We start from the raw sequence: 18,323 nt of genomic DNA, 5'->3' as shown, positions 1-18,323 counted from the left end.
TCACCAAACATTCCTGCTTCTCTATACTCCTTAGTTACTCCTTAGTTACCTTGATAACATCTGCCTTCTGTGAGTGACTCTGTTTCTCTCTAATCCTCCCTAAAATGTCTAGTTTGGCCTTGATTTGTTTTCTCTAATCCTTTTTAAATGTCAGGTTAATATTAAATAAAGTTCCACATCTTAACTTCTAAGTTTACTAACATCTATTACTTTCTATAGATTAATTAATTGCAGCTCACAATCAAAAACATAATTTTTACTATAACTGGTCATACATATAATTGATCAAACAAGAACCTAAAAGTATCCTAAAGTTTCCTAGTTAAGAACAAAGCAGTAATTTTCCCATGCTAACAATTTCTCAAAACTTCTAATCAAATTCCTACCTCTGTTCCCAAGCTCTCACTGCCCTTGACTGTCTCCTAAGCTGCTTTCTAAAGGCCTTCATGTCCTTGACTAAAACCACCTGGAATGTTTCTTACAATTTTAAGCTTGAATTGCTAAAATTTAGCTAGTGTGGTTATCTCTAATGTTAAAACTTATTGTTAATGTAAAAATTATTTTTTATAACTACATAAGATTGAATACGGTGTGAAAGTTAATGTTAATGTGAAAGGGAACTATTATAACATGAGGTTTGTTTAAAGTATATAATGATTATGCAAGATTTTCTAAAACTTCTTAGAAGGAAATCAGAAATAAACTATTTTTCCAAGGGAAAGCTAGAAACCGTGCCTCCCCCCCCCCCCCCCCCCAACATGAATCATCCCTTGTAGCTTTGCTAACCAAGGGGACATTCATCGTCGCTCTGCTAAACAATGAACTTTTGATGCATAAAGCTTCTTGCTGTTTCACTCCTTGGCAGGATGGCATCTGCCACAACTGCTTGGAAGAGATCTGTATTTGTGCCCATTTCAAAGAGAAGTGACCCAACAGATTGTGGAAATCATCGGACAATATCATTAATATCTTATGCAAGTAAAATTTTGCTAAAGGTAATACAAAAATGGCTGCAACCATATGTTGACAGAGAACTTCCAGAGGCTCAAGCCAGATTCAGAAGAGGACACGGTACAAGGGATCTCATGCTAATGTCAGATGGACCTTGGCTGAGAGCAGAGAATACCAGAAAGATGTTTACCTGTTCTTTATTGACTATGCAAAGCTTTCAATTGTGTGAATCATTACAAGCTATGGACAACATTGTGGAGAATGAATTTTCCGGAACACTTAATTGTGTTCATGAGGGACCTGTACAAAGACAAAGAGGCAGTTGTTCACACAGAACAAGGGAACACTAAATGGTTTAAATTTAGGAGAAGTGTGTTCTAAGGTTATATTCTTTTACCATATTTATTCAATCTGTATGCTGAGCAAATAATCTGAGACACTGAATTATATGAAGATAAACATGGCATCAGGATTGGAGGTAGACTCGATATACAGATGATACAACCTTGCTTGTTGAAAGTGAAGAGGAGTTTAATTGCTTACTGATGAAGATCAAAGACCACAACCTTCAGTATGGGTTGTAACTCAAAGTGAAGGAAATAAAAATCTTCACCACTGGACCAATAAACAACATCCATATAAATGGAGAAAGGATTGAGGTTATCAAAAACTTCATTTTGCTTGGATCAACCATCAGCACTCATTGAAGCAGCAGTCAAGAAATTAAATGATGTATTTATTACATTAGGCAAATCTGCTGCGCAAGACATCTTTTAAACTGTTTCAGAGTAAAGATGTAAGTTTGAGGACTAAGGTGCGCTTTACCCAAGCCATGGTATTTTCAATAACCTCATATGCAAATTAAAGTTGGTCAGCAAATAAGGAAAACCCTAGAAAAACTGATACATTTGAGTTAGGGTGTTATCTGAGATAAATAATAATTCAACTGAGATTGAGACTGTTTATCAAGTAGTAAGTATTAATGAAGTGCAGCTTGACTCAATTTTGGGATCTTTTAGGTCTATTGACAGGGCTAAGAGACTTGCCGAGAATGGAATCTGCAGGAATCACGGAATTGATGGCTTTTCTGAGATGAGATAATCTGCACTCACTTAGACCATCACCGGGAGCTGAATGAGCTTGAAGTGCACAGTGACTGGAATAGTCGAAAGCTGAGCCTAAGATTCACAGGACTTTTGTTCTGCTATAATGCATAGGTGAAGACTATTGCATCTCATGGGGTAAAGTGTCAATCCAAATGCAAGTCTACTGCAGTTGGCAGAGTAGAATAGGTATTGTAATGATAAATATATTAAAGTTTTAAATGTGCCTTTATGTATTATTTTTATATTTAACACTGTTATAATTTTAAGTTGATGTATTTTCATAAACTTTCAAAGTTGAACTACTTAATAATATACTACTTAGTTTTCATATTATTGTGTGTATGTTATTTTGCTAATAAAGATTGTGTGCATCTGTGAAAGTGCTAATTATGTCTCTTATTTGGTCATATTTTTATTCGGCTTTCAGAAAAAAATGCATAGATTTATTGACTGAAGTTTGTGAAGCTTCTTTGTAGCAAATGCATTTCATAGCAGTCTTCCCACACTGACAGATTTGCATTAAGAGCAAATATACAGCACCAGGAAACTTAATAAATGAATTTAAAGTTTCATGTCTTCATTAAATACTATGATAGAGTAAATGATGCTTCATAACTGAAATTTAAATTTACCATGCATTTTAGTTAGACTAATAACTAAGAGGAACTTAAAAAAGGAATAGTTCCTTAGAAATGTAACTAGAAAATTAAAATGAGAAAATTTCAGTGATTAAAATTTCCTTTACATTTATGGTGTTGATTATTTTTCCTAGAGCATTTCCTTAGTTATAGTTTATGATTATACAATTAGATAATGTACTATACTATTATAGGAAATGTTAGAGAATCCTTAAATTATTCTGGTTAAAAATTTGAAAAATAGTCCAGATATGTGTAAATTATAGGATTCAGTGAAATGCTATATATTGATCCAGTCTCATTTTATAGCTTTGGGTAGAATTCCTGATATATTTTTAGGCAAAGTACCAGGAAATGCAGTTTTTAGTATTTTAAAAAACCCGAGTAATTTAAAAACATTTTTCTAGTTAAATTAAGTGTCTTCTGAATATCAAAGATTGTGATCCATTCTGTTGCTGTAGAAAAATAATTGAAACTTTCTTCTCTACATCTTCCCTAAACTGTATATGAGCCTATAAAGAATTTATCCTGGACATTTTACAAAGAAAGTTTCTGATTCATGGTTCTGCCTAGCAAAAATGGTGGAGCAGCTCTCTTGTCTAGAAAACAAGATGAACATCATGAGTCTTTTCCAATGATGACTTGCTCATTCTTAATGTAAATGTAAAAAAAAAAATTAAGGACTGATATTAAGAAGCAAATGTCCCATCCTCCCAGCCTTCTATTATCTGTCTGTGTATGTGTGAAAGTGAGAGATTCAAAAATTGCATGCATATCTTACAAACATAGGAACATATGAAATACAATTTTGTGAACATTTTTAAAAACTTGATTTGATAATGCATTGCAATGGCCACACAGAACTCATACCAATACTCACAATTATAGGGTTTATTAGGGATGTAAACAGGTTATAATTCAGAATAATAAAAGTTCAAGATGCAGCAGTTTTCCAATTAGGAACACGTCTTCTCTGCCATACTGCAAACACACCTCACTCTTGTCTTTCGCTTGACAGCCATGTGACCCCATGGCCTCTACTCTGCTCAAGTGTAACCAATCTCCTTCAGCCAGTCTATGAATGGCCCAAAAGGCATATTCTGAAAGTCAGTCTCCTGTCTGTAGGCACTCAGCTTTACTCACTCCATGGGCCTAGACTGTGAAGCTGATGTGTCTCTCCATGCCACTGCCTCCGCTGTTGCCTGTTTTCATTGCTATTCGCATCTCACGCACCACTCACCCTCTTCCTTATTGGTCCTGGGATGATCTGATCCTGCTTCTGAAATGTTTCCTTTTAAACCTAGCTAGATGGGAAAACTAATCAATCCCAGTCTTCGAGTCCTTTATACCTTATTTGAGAACATGAAAAGTACCATGGACCGTCAAATCAACCAACAAAACAGTGCTGGAAGAAATACAGCCAGAATGCTCCTTGGAAGCCAGGATGGCCAGATTTCATCTCTCATACTTCCAATATATTATCAGGAAGGCTAATCCCTGGAAAAGGACATCATGCTTGATAAAGTGGAGGGTCAGAAAAAAAAAAGATGAAAACCCCCAACAAGATGGATTAGTACACTGGAAACAGTAATTAGCCCAAGCGTAGCAACGATTGTGAAGTTGGTGTAGGGCAGGGCAGGGCAGGGCAGAGCAGGGCGAGGCAGCGTTCCTTCTGTTGTGTATAAGGTTGCTATTGTTATTGTTGTTGTTATGTGCCATGGAGTCGTTTCCGACTCATAGTGACCCGGTACAGGGTTTCCGAGGCTGTAAATCTTTACGGGAGCAGAGGCCTCATCTTTCTCTAGTGGAACAGCTGGTAGTTTCTAATTGCTGACCCTGAGGTTCGCAGCCTGATTCATAACCACTACGCTACCAGAGCTCCTTAAGGTTGCTATTAGTTGGTATCAGTTCAATGGCATCTAACAGTAACAACAATATGCCTTATTTGCATGGTCCCACCCAATCACTTAGGAGTCCTTGTGTGGCGCTGTGGGTTAATGCAACAGACTGCAAAGCCGTATGAACTGCAAGGTCGGTGGTTCAAGCTTACCAGCTGCTCCTATACAGGGTCGCTATGGGTCAGAACTGACTCGATGGCACTTAACAATACCAACAACCCAATTACTTGGTGGGAATTAAGACGACATTGAATAGAAAAGCCATATTTTTTTTGCTTTTGCAATGCGTTATTTAGTCATCTTTCCTTTTTTACAAGCTTTGTCATAAATGTAAATTTGGATATATTTTATTATTGCACTGTTGAAAATACATTGTAGCTGTCTATGTATGTTGTTGTTAGGTGCCATCAAGTCGGCACCAACTCATAGTGACCCTATGCACAACAGAACAAAACACTGCCCAGTCCTGGGCCAACCTCACAATTGTTGCCATGCTTGAGTCAATTGATGCTGCCACTTGGCCAATCCATCTCGCTGGGGGTCTTCTTCTTTTTCTCTGACCCTCCACCTTACCAAACATGATACCCTTCTCCAGTGACTGGTCCCTCCTGACAATATGTCCAAAGTACGAGAGACGAAATTTGGCCATCCTGGCCTCCAAGGAGCACTCTGGCTGCGCTTCTTCCAAAACAAATCTATTGGTTCTTTTGGCAGCTCATGGCACTTTTAGTATTCTCCTTCAACACCATAACTCAAATGCATCATTTTTTCTATAATCTACCATATTCCTTGTCTAGCTTTCACATGCATATGAAGTTATTGAAAATACCATAGCTTGGGCCAGGCACACCTTAGTCCTCAAGCTGACATTTATGCTTAGGTCTATTAAGATACGAGTTCTTAGAAAGATGACATTTGTTAATCTCCACAATTGTATTCAATGTACCTAACATACGGTAGGTACTCAATAAATTCCTTTTGAATGAATCATTAAATAAATTCAAATCTCTGATTCAAATTCAAATTTTTCTTCTATCATACCCATGTTTACACTTTTTCTTGAAATGAGTGTTACTGCATTCAAAGTGTTTTCTTAGAAGCGAATGCTGAAGTCACTTGTGAAAAAGTGCTGATCTTGACCCATAAGTAACTTGGGTGAGATACCCATGAGTAATTCTACTGAGCTTTCAAAGTATGGGCAATATCTTGCTGACTCTATAGCAGTTACAAAGTCCTTGGTGAAGTTTCTTTCAATTGCAGAAGTATATAGTGATCTAAGAGCAGTGAGATCTTCGAATCAGCAGCAAGATCTTTGAAGCAGCAGCGTGTTCTTTTACCATACTTATTCAACCTGTATGCTGAGCAAATAATACGAGAAGCTGGGTTCTATGAAGAAAGACGTGGCATCAGGATTGGAGGAAGACTCATTAACAACCTGCGATATGCAGATGATAACAACCTTGCTTGCTGAAAGTGAAGAGGACTTGAAACATTTACTGATGAAGATCAAAGAACACAGATTGCATCTCATGTCAAGAAAACAAAAATCCTCACCACTGGACCAATAAACAACATTCTTATCAATGGAGAAAAGATTGAAGTTGTCAAGGACTTAATTCTTCTTGGATCAACTATCAACGTTCACGGAAGCAGCAGTGAAGAGATCAGACAACGTATTGCATTGGGCAAATCTGCTGCACAGGAACTTTTTAAAGTGTTGAAGAGCAAGGATGCCAGTTTGAGGACTAAGGTGCACCTGACCCAAGCCATGGTATTTTCAATAACCTCATATGGATGCGAAAGCTGGACAGTGAATAAGGAAGATCGTAAAAGAATTGATGCCTTTGAGTTGTGGTGTTGGAGGAGAATACTAAAAGTTCCATGGACTGCCAAAAGAACCAATAGATCTGTTTTGGAAGAAGTACAACCAGAGTGCTCCTTGGAGGCCAAGATAGCTAAACTTTGTCTCTCATACTTTGGACATAATTGTTAGGAGGGAACAGTCGCTGGAGAAGGATATCATGCTGGGTAAAATGGAGGGTCAGAGAAAGAGAGGAAGACCCCCAACGAGATGGATCGGCCAGGTGGCATCATTGATGGCGTCAAGTGTGGCAGTGGTAGTGAGGTTGGCCCAGGATCGGACATTGTTTTGTTCTGCTGTGCATGGGGTCGCTGTGAGTAGGTTCCGACTCGATGGCACCTGACAACAACAACAACACCAACAACAACGTAGTGATGTAAAAGAAGGACACACATTATAAAATACCTCAGTCTAAATATAAACTCAAATCCACCTTTTTAATCCTTGTTTCTTTGGATTGGTATGTGCAATTAATTGGTAGTGCAATTTATTGAACAGTTTACTTACTAGAATCTACAACTTCAGAATAATTGAAGCATTTCAAGCACAAAACCTTAAATCATCCAAAAAACAATGGAATATCCGAAGACTGGAAAGAAATGGAGGGGGGTGGGGAATGAGTGCAGTGAGAAAGAGCAAAATAACAAAATAATGTTTTATGAATAAAACTAAAAACCTTGCCAGCTGTTGTCAAGTCAGTTTTGATTCTTGGAGACCCTGTGTGCTGCAGAACAGAACTGTGTTCCACAGGGTTGCCATGGTGGTGGCTTTTGGGAAGCTGGCTCTCAGGTTTTTTTTCCAAGGTGCCTGTGGGTGAGTTTGAACCGCCAATCTTTTAGCAAGTAGTTAATCTCTTAACTATTCTTTTTTTTTTTTTTCAGTCAGTGTAAAATTTTTTAAGAAACTTAGAAAAAAAAATACTTTTAGCAAATAAAAACATCAATCAATAAACTAAGCAAAGTTTACATGCTTAACATCAACCCAGGTAAAAATAATATATTTTATTTAGTAGTTGACCCTGACTAAAGTGAGGTGTGCTGTTATGTATCAATCAGCTCTCTCTATGGTATTAAAAAATAAGAGCCAGAATGAAATTAATAATCAACTTACCATAGAGACTAATCATCTTACATTTCACTGAACTTTGGTGTTCCAACATCAATGGCTGCTTGATGGCCCTCCCACATATAAATAATTGCTTTTTCCTTTTTAATGCTGTAGGTAGGAACATCTCTGATAATGAACAAGTTATCTCTGGAATTCATATACTGCTGAATAAACAATGGATCCTGTGAACATGAAAATTTATAATAAATTAAAATAAATATAATCACCAATTCATGAATTTCTGAATTTGATTATCATGAAATATTAATCTAGTCAGTTGTCTTGAAGTATAATCATTATAAAAATTAATTTTAATTTCTGAATATGGCATTTAACTTACATATTTGATTTAAAAATCAAACAGATTAATGCTAATTTAATTGCATAGGGAAATATAATTCGGTAATCATTATCAATTGTCCTTAAAAAATTTATAAGTAGTATATTACATTCCTATTAATAATTTATTTATATCATTTCAGGTTTTTAATAGGGGAATTATATATTTATCATTTATACTTATTGTTTTATATGCATATAAATATGAAGTTTAATTAATTTTAAAATCATAAATCCATACTTTGGAAGAGCTACAGTATCTATATGCATGTAACTTATAAAAAAAAATACATATTGCATTCTTTCACCTGAATAAAGTTTAATTCTTTTACTTGTATCCATAGCGTGTGAGTAGAATGCACAACACTCTACAATCAGGTGGTGGTGTGCCATGGAGTCGGTTCCGACTCAGAACGATCCTGCACAGGGTTTCTGAGGCTGTAAATCTTTAAGGAAGTAGAATGCCTCCCGCGGAATAGCTGGTAGTTTCGAACTGCTTACCTTGAAGTTAACAGCCCAGTTTGTAATCACTAAGCTACTGGAGCTCTTTAATAGAATTTAGATCTGTGGTTTCCTTTTCTTTTGTAAGCAGTAAAAATTAAAAAAAATTAAACCACAATTAGTCAGCAGGTGGCCACAACTATCCATGTTTCATCGAAATCACATAAAACATAAGTACAAAAGCACCACTGATTATTGCTCTAGAAAAACTGCATAAAAATTTCAAACATACACAGTAAAATCACCACAGTATACATAAGTTCTAAAGCAAGTACAGGGAATGCTGACTCAATTTACACACAGCTTCCAATATTAAGTTGATATTTATTATTTCACTTGAGGATGGAAATTTTCAACAAGCATTCTTAAAGCAGGTAAGATGTCCACCTTTATGTATATTTTTATCTACCAACTAGTAGAATCCTAAAAAATTAGAATTTACAAAATACTTGGTAAAACTAGCTTTTAAAAGTTGTCCCAAGAGGTACACAAAACCAACCCCAATTTTTCACAATTCACTCTCATGTTATCTACTGATCCAGTTTCCTGCGCCTGCTTTTCCAGTTTCCTGTTTTTCTTCCTTCTCCCCTTTAGCACCTTTGTTAATCTTCGCTCCAGATTCTTTCTTAGTAGATGTTTTTCTTGGTTTGGGTTCAGGTTTTGGTGGAACAGGTTTCACTGACAATCTGGCAGATGGTCTCCTGGGATTGCGTTCAGTTACTTTGGATTCATCTTTGCCCTCTGAATTCTCTGGCGACATTCTGTTGGCATAATGACTGTGTTCGCACAGAAAAACGTAAAGCAACGGACTGGAACTGTTGCTGCCGCCTCTGGATGCTAACACCACCACTGCAGCTGCTCACGTGCAGGGCACCGCTAAGCCTGGCCTCCCCCACCCGCACTTTCTTAATTCAGTTCACTCCAGGCTCCTCTACTCGCTAGCCTCTCCACTCCTCCCAGATCTCTGTTTTTCTTAACATAATGTTTCTATTGCCAATTTCAGGGTAAGAGGAAGAAGGCAGGGTAAGAATTTGGGAGTTAGCCCACCAAGGGCCAATAACCAATCCGTGGGCAAAAAGGAGGAGGAAATGGTAAAACTACAAAATTAAAGAGTGGTTTTGTGGCTTGTGCAGTGAAGGGCTAGGACAGATTAAGGTGGACTATGAAGAAGGAGACGTAGCCTACTTCTGAATAGTTAAACACTGTAACCCTTATGAATACAGCAGAACATTGTCAGATATAGTCCCAGAAGATGAGCCCCTCAGGTTGGAAGGCACTCAAAATATGACTGGGGAAGAATTGCTGCCTCAAAAGAGAGCTGACCATGATGATGTGAATGGAGTACCGCTTTGGGGACATTCATTTGCTGGTGGAGTACAACTCAAAATGAGGAGAAACAACTGCACATATCCATTAATAATTGGTACATGGGATGCATGAAGTATGAATATAGAAAAATTGGAAGTTATCAAAAATGAAATGGAATCTATAAAGACCCATAGGATATGCATTGTTGTTGTTAGGTGCAGTCCAGTTAGTGCTGACTCAAAGGACCCTGTATAGGGTTTCCAAGTAGTAGTGGCTTATGGGTTTGAACAACTGACCTTGTGGTTAGCAGTCCAGTGTTTATCCTGCAGCGCCATACCAGGATACCATCCTAGGCATTAGTGAGCTGACATGGACTGGTATTGCCATTTTGAATTGAAAAATCATATGATTTGCTATGTTGGGAATGACAAATTCAAAGATACTACCTTGCATTCATTGTCAAGAAGAACATTTTAATATTCATTTTGAAGAACAATGCTATCTGTGATAGGATAATATTCATATACCTACAAGAAAGACCCTTGTGTGGTGCTATAGGATATGCACTGGACTGCTAACCACAAGTTCAGGAGTTCAAATCCATCAGCTAGTCTTCAGAGATTCTATACAGAGTCACCATGAGTTGGAACCCATCCAAAGGCACTTAACAAAAATAACATCAACAAGTAAGCAAAAGGTCATTAGAAAGATAGGAAAAGACCATAATGGATGTCAGAAGAGACTCTGAAATTTGCATTCTAGCATAGAGATGATGAAACATCAACAACAACAAATTCATGATGGATGTTGTTTTTAGGAACAGTGGAGTCAGTTCCAACTTATAGGTACCTTATGCACAACAAAACAAAACACGCTGGTCCTGCATTACCCTAACAACTGTGTGATGTTTAAGCACATTATTGCTGCACTGTGTCAGTCTTCCTCTGACCATCTACTTTTCTAAGCATGATGTCTTTCTTGAGGGAGTGATCCTTCCTGGTAATATTTCCAAAGTAGAAAGAAAAAATCTCATCAACCTTTCTTCTAAGGAGCATTCTGGCTGTACTTCTTCCAAGGAAGATTTGTTTTTTCTTTTGGTGGTAGATAGTACTTTCAGTATTCTTCTCCAATAGCATAATTCAAATGGACTGATTCTTCTATGGTCTTCCTTTCACAGGAGTATGAGGCCATTTAAAAAACTATGCCTTCAGTCATGTGCACCTTACTAACATCTTTCCCTTTCTTGCCTTATTGCTATGGTTAGGACTGCTAGAACACTATTGAATAAGAGAGGTATGATAGGTATCCTTGTCTCATTCCATTCTTAAGAAAACCATGAAGGATAAAGGATATTGGTATATAACTTTCTTTTTTGTGGTATCTTTGCCTATCTTTTATATGAGGGCTATGTTGGTTTCATAGTATTAACCAGGGATTATTTCTTCTTTTTCTATGATCTGGAATCATTTGAGTAGAATAATTGTTACCGCTTCTCTGATGTTTGCTACAACTCTCCGATGAAGATGTTGTTGTTTTGTAAATTTAAATGACATATTCAATTTCTTCTTTTGTTATAGAACTTTTAGATTTTCTGACATTTTGTTAGTTTACGGAGATAGAGTGCACCTAGAAATGTATCCATGTCTTTTATGTGTTAAAATTTTTTTAGAGTATACTTTTTTATAATTTTGTGTTATGATACTTTCTATATCAGTTGGCTTTGTTGTAAAATCACCCATCTTATTTCTTATTTTGGTTAATTCCATCTTCCTCTTTTCTCCTGTCAATTTAGCCACTGGTTTGTTACTTATACTGATCTTCCCAAAGAACCAACTTAGAGTCTTACTGAATATTTCTATATGTTTTTCTGTTTCTATTTCATTTATTTCTGCTTTGGTCTTTATTGGTTTCTTTCTTCTGGTGATTATGGACTTCTTTTGCTGCTCCTTTTCTATTAGTTCAGGCTATAGGGTTAGGCTATTGGCTTTTGTCTTTATTTCTTTTTTAATGTATACATTTATTGTTTTAAACGTTCCTTCAAGCTCTGCTTTTTCTATGTCCAAAGGTCACGGTAATTTTATTTTTATTATCATTTGATTCTTAGAATTAAAAAAATTTCTCCTCTTATCCAGTAGGTTTTAAAAAGGTGTCATTCAGTTTCTACGAATAAAATATTTCCTTGATTATTCTGTTTTTCATCAGCTATATACTCAACATTGTACTTTGGCTTTTGGGTCTTGTTTTTTTTAATTTGTTCAGATTTCCTGTAATTAACTTTCTACTTGAATTTGCATATGAGAAATTGCTGGTCTGTTCTGCAGTCAGCCTCTGATATTTTCTGACTGTTAATATTATAATTCTCCATTGTCTCTTTCCATATATTTAGTCAGTTTGATTTTTGTGTATGCCTTTGACAAGGTCCACATGTAGAATCACCATTTTCTGTCATTGCTATGTGCCATTGAGTCAATCCTGACTCATAGCAACCCTATGTAGGATTTCCAAGGAGCAGTTGGTGAGTTTGAACTGCCAACCTTGAGGTTCAAATTGACCTTGTGGCCTAGTGTTTATCCTATAGCATCACACCATAGTTTCCATTTACGTTATTGAAAAAAGAAAAAAAAGGAATTTGGGATGGATAAATCTATGGTCTTGCAAAATTCTATGTGATTTCTGGCATTCCTTCCATCACTAAAACTATATTTTCCAATTACAGATCCTTTTTTGTTTCTAACTTTCTCTTCACAATCATTGGTATTATTAATGCATTTGATTGTATGATTGATTGATCAGTTGGTAAAATGCTTTAATTTCCTCATCTTTGGCATTCGTTGTAGTTGTTCAGTGCTGCTAAGTCAGTTCCAATACACAGCAACCTGTATAGTGTTTCTGAGGAGTGGCTGCTGGGTGTGAACTGCCAACCTTATGGCTAGTAGTCCAGTGCTTATTCTGCAGCACCACACCAGGACTCTTTGGCATTGGTACTTGGTGCATACATTTGAATAAAAGTTGTATTAACTGGTTTTCCTTCTAAGTGTATGATAGTGTTATACTTAGGATAGATCTTGAAATGTTCTTCTGACAAATAATGTAATGCCATTCCTCTTCAATTTGTCATTCCTGGCATAGTAGAGTTTACAAATTGTATCTTTTCTCCATACTTATTCAATCTGTGTGCTGAGCAAATAATCAGAGAAGCAGGACTATTTAAAGAATAAGGAGGCACCAGGATTAGAAAAAGACTAATTAACAATCTGTGATACGCAGATGACAAAACCTTGCTTGTTGAAAGTGAAGAAGACTTGAAATATTTGCTGCTGAACATCAAAGATTATAACCTTCAGTATGGATTAGACCTCAGCATAAAGAAAACTGAAAATGGGAAAATATTGAAGTTATCAAGGATTTTATTTTAACTGGATCCACAGTCAGTGCCTCTGGAAGCAGCAACCAAGGAATCAAATGACATAGTGCACTAGACAAATCTCTTCCCTAGATGTCACTTTGAGGACTAAGGTTCTCCTCGCCAAAGCATTGGTATTTCAATTACTTCATATGGGTGAGAAGCTAGACAATGAATAAGGAAGATTGAAAAAAAAAATTGATGCATTTGAGTAATGGTAAAGAATATTGAATGTATTGTATTGTAGGTTGCCAGAAGAATGAACTAATCAGTCAGAATACCCCATGGAGGTGAAGATGGCTGGATTTTCTTTCATGTACTTTGAACACATTATCAGGAGGGTCTAGACACTGGAGAATGGTAGCATGCTAAGTAAAGTAGTGGGTTAGTGAAAATGAGGAAGACCTTCAATTGATTGACACAATGGTTGCAACAATGGGTTCAAACATGGCAATAATTTTGAGGGTGGCATGGGACCAGACAATGTTGTGTTCTGTTGTACATAGGGTAACTCTGAGTTAGAACCAACTCAGCAGCACCTAATAATAACAAGTGTTCAGCGATGATGATTTGTATTAGTTCAATTTTTAAAAATTGATTAAAGCTTGCTTTGTGGCATAAAACATGGTCTGTTCTGGAGAATGATCCATGCATTTTGAAGAATGTGTGCCATAGTACTGTTGAGGGTGTGTTCTGTATATGTCTATGAGGTCAAGTTTATTGACTGTTATTTTGAACTTACAGATCATTGTTCATTCTCTTTCTAGCTCATTATCTAAAGTATTAAAGTCTCATTATTATTGCAGGACCAGTTCTCTTTTCAAATTTTTAGAGTTTGTTTTATATATTTTGGAGCCCTGTAATTAGGTACATACATATTTATTACAGTTATATCCTCTTGGTTGATTGACCCTTTTGTCATTTATAAAACGCCCTTCCTTGTCTCTTATAAGGGATTTTGACTTTGTTTTCAGATGTTATTACTGCCACTTCTGCTCTCTTTTGGTAATTGTTCACTAGATGTAGCTTCCAGCCTTTGATATTTAGCCTATTTATGTCATTGTGTCTAAAGTACGTCTCTTGTAGACAACATATTGATGAATCATATTTTTTTAATTCACTCTGCTGCACTCTGTCTCAATTGGTGCACATTGCATGTGTCTATCAATAGATAGATATGAATTTACTGCTGATATTTTCTTATGCTTTTTGTGTGTGTGGTGTTAAAGGTTTTTTATTTTGCTTAATTTTCTGTGCTTTCTCTTTGTTTATGAATTTTGTTTTCTATACATCACTGTTGTTGAGTTTGTGTTTATTGTGCTTGATTTTCTTATTTATTTTGGGAAATTGATTACTATTTTGTTTGTGATTGCACTGAAATTTACTTTTATTTTTGTAAGTCTATGATATTGGCATGACTTTCTACCCATATGAGATGATTATAACTGCACCATTTACTTGGAGTCTTAGTGGGGTGCAGTAGGATAAGCACTGGGCCACAGGTCATCCCAAACTGCAAGGTTGGTGGTTCAAACTCACCAGCCACTCCTCAGAAACCCTATAAAGTGTTGCTATGAGTTGGAATGAACTCAATGACACTTAAAAACACCATCACCATTTATCTATTACTCATCTGTCAGCCTGCCATTCTGTGTTGGCCTTTGTAGGGCTATGATGCCCTAAGCTGTGCCACCAGTGTTTAAAGCACCAACAGTGACACTTATTGTGCCCACTCCAAAGAAGGGCAATCAAATGAAATTAAAAATTAATCAAATAATATCATTAGTATCACATGCAAGTAAAATTTTGCCAACGATCATTCAATTCCATTATGATAGTACATCAACAAGGGAATGACCAGAAATTCCAACAGGATTAAAAAGAGGATGTGGAATGAGGGATATCGCAGCTGATGTCAGATGGATGTTGACTGAAAGTAGAAAATACCAAAAAGATGTTAGAGGCATTTGAATGTGTGGGTCATAGCAAACTATGGATAACATTAGCAAATTATGGATAACATGAAGAATTGGTATTTTAGAACACTTAATTGTGCTCATGAGGAACTTTTACATAGACCAAGAACCAACCCTTAGAACAGAAAAAGGAATTGAGGAGTGCTGATGTAATTATTAATTGTCTGTGAAACTAATGGAGAAGAGGCTCATGTGCAAAGAAGAAACTCCAGAAACTGAATGGTTTCAAATCAGGAAAGGTGTACGCCAGGGTCATATCCTGTCACCATACTTATTCAATTTGTATACTGAGCAAAAAATTCAAGAAATTGGATTATTTGAAGAAGAATGTGGCATCAGAATTGGAAGAAGAATCATTAACAACCTGAATGCTTGCTGAAAGTAAAGAGAACTTGAAATAATTTCTGATGAAGATCAAAGACTACATCCTTTAGTATAGATTGCACCTCAATTTAAATAAAATAAAAATCCTCACAACTAGACCAATAAATAACATTGGAAAAAAGGTTGAAGTTGTCAGACTTCATTTTGCTTGGATCCATAATCAGTACTCACGGAAGCAGCCATCAGGAAATCAAACAACATACCACATTATGCAAATCTGTTGCACAAGACCTCTTTAAAACATTCAAGAGCAAATATATCCATTTGAAGAGTAAGATGCACCTGGCCTAAGTCATGGTATTTTCAATCACTTCTTATGCATGTGAATTAGGAAGACCATAGAAGAATTAATGCATTTGAATTATGGAATTGGCAAAGAACAGTGACAGTACCATAGATTATCTGAAAACCAAACAAATCTGCTTTGGAATAAGAATGCTCCTTACAAAAGAGAATAGTGAGATCCTGACTCATACTTTGGACATATTATCAGGAAGTCGTTGGAGAAAGACAACATGCATGGAAAAGTGGAGGTTCAGTGACAAAGAGGAAGACCCCTTATGAGATGGTTTGACACGGTGGCAGCAACAATACGTTCAAACATGACAATTTTGGAGATGGTACAGGGCTAGGTCGTGTTTCATTCTATTGTATGTGGGGTCTATGAGTTGGAGCTGGCTCGACAGCATCTAACAAACAACAACAATAATAACAGGGTCACCCATGGTGACCAGTGGATTTTCCTAAGAGAGAAGGAGAGGTAGACCAATTCTGAATGGTCAGGTGCACCCTAGTCCTCAAACTGGTATTTTCATTCTTGAACACTTTAAAGAAGTCTTGTGCAGCCAAGTTGCCTAATGGAATACATCGTTTGATTTCTTGACTGCTGTTTCCATTAGTGTTGATGGTAGATTCAAGCAAAATAAAGTCTTTGACAACTTCAATATTTTTTTTATTTATTAGGATGCTATTTATTGATCCAATTGTGAGGATTTTTTTGTTTTCTTTACATTGAGGTACAACCTACACTGAAGGCTATAGTCTGTAATCTTCATCAGTAAGAATTTTCAGTTCTCTTCACTTTCAGCAAGCGAGGTTGTATCATCTGCATATTGAAATTTCATTTTTGTGTAAAACCAGCAGTCAAAATAAGGGAGATTTGTCCTCTTTTTGCAAATGGACTCAGATTTGAATTAGAAATTGCTTAATAAAAAGGACAAAAGAATGATATTTTCTAACTCAGAAAATCTCTAACATAAAGCTAAATATATTCAAAGAATCATAAAACCAAGAAGCTGGAGATGAAAATCAAATTACGTGCCTGTATGATGGTTTGAATTGTGTCTCCCCCTTGCTCCCTGAAAGAGTATCATAACACCTTTGTTGGAATCATAATGCCTATGCCAAGGGATGTAATCCTGTTTGGAAATAGGTTTTCTTTGTTGTGCTAATAAGGTCCTATTACTGCTGGACCTTATTAGCACTACTGTTCTTAATTTAATAAATTCTGACCTATAAAAAGAGCAGATTAGGCATGTTGTTGTTGTTAGGTGCCATGGAGTAAGCTCTGACTCATAGCAACCCTTCGCACAGCAGAATGAAGCTCTGCTTGATCCTATGCCATCCTCATAATTGTTATGTTTGAGCTCATTGTTGCTGCCACTGTGCCAGTTCATCTCATGAGAGTCTTCTTTTTCACAGATGTCCTTTACCAAGCATGATGCCTTTCTCCAGTAACTGGTCCTTCCCAACAAGTAGGAAGACAAATGTGGGGTGGAAGAGATCGACCCCATATGAAATTGCCAAAGAATGGAAGAGACCAAGACCTTCTGGCAGCCAACAGAAAAAGAGCATTTCCCTGGAGTTGGTACTCTGAACTTGAACTTCTAGCTTCCTAAGAGGCATCTATTCAAAAGGCCAACCTTTCATTTAGTAGCTGAATACTTAACTATTACTCCACCAGGATTCGTCTTAGGAATAATTACTCAGCAGTGTAAATCTTAAACCATAATCAAGAACATGATTGCATATAAAAAACACATGTAGATGTATGGAGAACAAATCACTTTCTTTTTTAAAATAAGTGCTATGGAACTTACAAAAATAGAAATTATGGTTTGAAATATACCAATAAGCAGTCAGTACCAATTTGATTATAAATCTTGGATACTACAGTTATTAATTAAGTGGTCTTGGTCAGGCTACTTACGCTCTTAGGTCCTCTGGGTTTGTTTGTTTTTTTCAATTTTTAAAGAAGTTTTTATTGTGAATTGAGTTAAAGTTTACAGGGCAGATTATCAGCTTTACATTCCATAAATCATATTTTGCTTCACTGCAATGATTACAATCCCCTCCATGTACCATCAGTCAAAAGCATTTACATCTATCCCTCCCCACTTTTTTTAAAAGGTTTTTATTGTGGATTGAGAGAAAGTTTACAGGCCAGATCATCAGTTTTAAATTCAACAAATCATATACCTTGTTTCATTACAATGATTATAATCCCCTCCATGTACCATTAGTTAACAGTATTTCTCACTATTCACTTTAGATCTTTAAAAAAAAACAACACACACATAAAACACTCAGCCATATATAACAATTTACACCTCCAAAGGACACATTCTACAAGTCTATCTCCTTGAAACAGTAGTCAAGAGATCAGACGACGTATTGCATTGGGGAAATCTACTGCACAGGAACTTTTTAAAGTATTGAAGAGCAGAGATGTCAGCTTGAGGACTAAGGTGCACCTGACCCAGGCCATGGTGTTTTCAATAGCCTCACGTGGATGCGAAAGCTGGACAGTGAATAAGGAAGATCGTAGAAGAATTGATGCCTTTGAGTTGTG

General features: G+C 36.4%; 1 pseudogene; it reads left to right on the top strand.

Moving 5' to 3' along the window:
• Positions 1-9,173: 9,173 nt before the first annotated feature.
• The window catches only part of LOC102811177, a 37,768-nt pseudogene continuing 28,618 nt past the window's right edge, over positions 9,174-18,323 (top strand).

This window comes from Chrysochloris asiatica, unplaced genomic scaffold, assembly GCF_000296735.1.
Source record: "Chrysochloris asiatica unplaced genomic scaffold, ChrAsi1.0 scaffold00013, whole genome shotgun sequence".
Classification (NCBI taxonomy): Eukaryota; Metazoa; Chordata; class Mammalia; order Afrosoricida; family Chrysochloridae; genus Chrysochloris; species Chrysochloris asiatica.
This window is presented reverse-complemented; position numbering and strand designations above follow the sequence as displayed.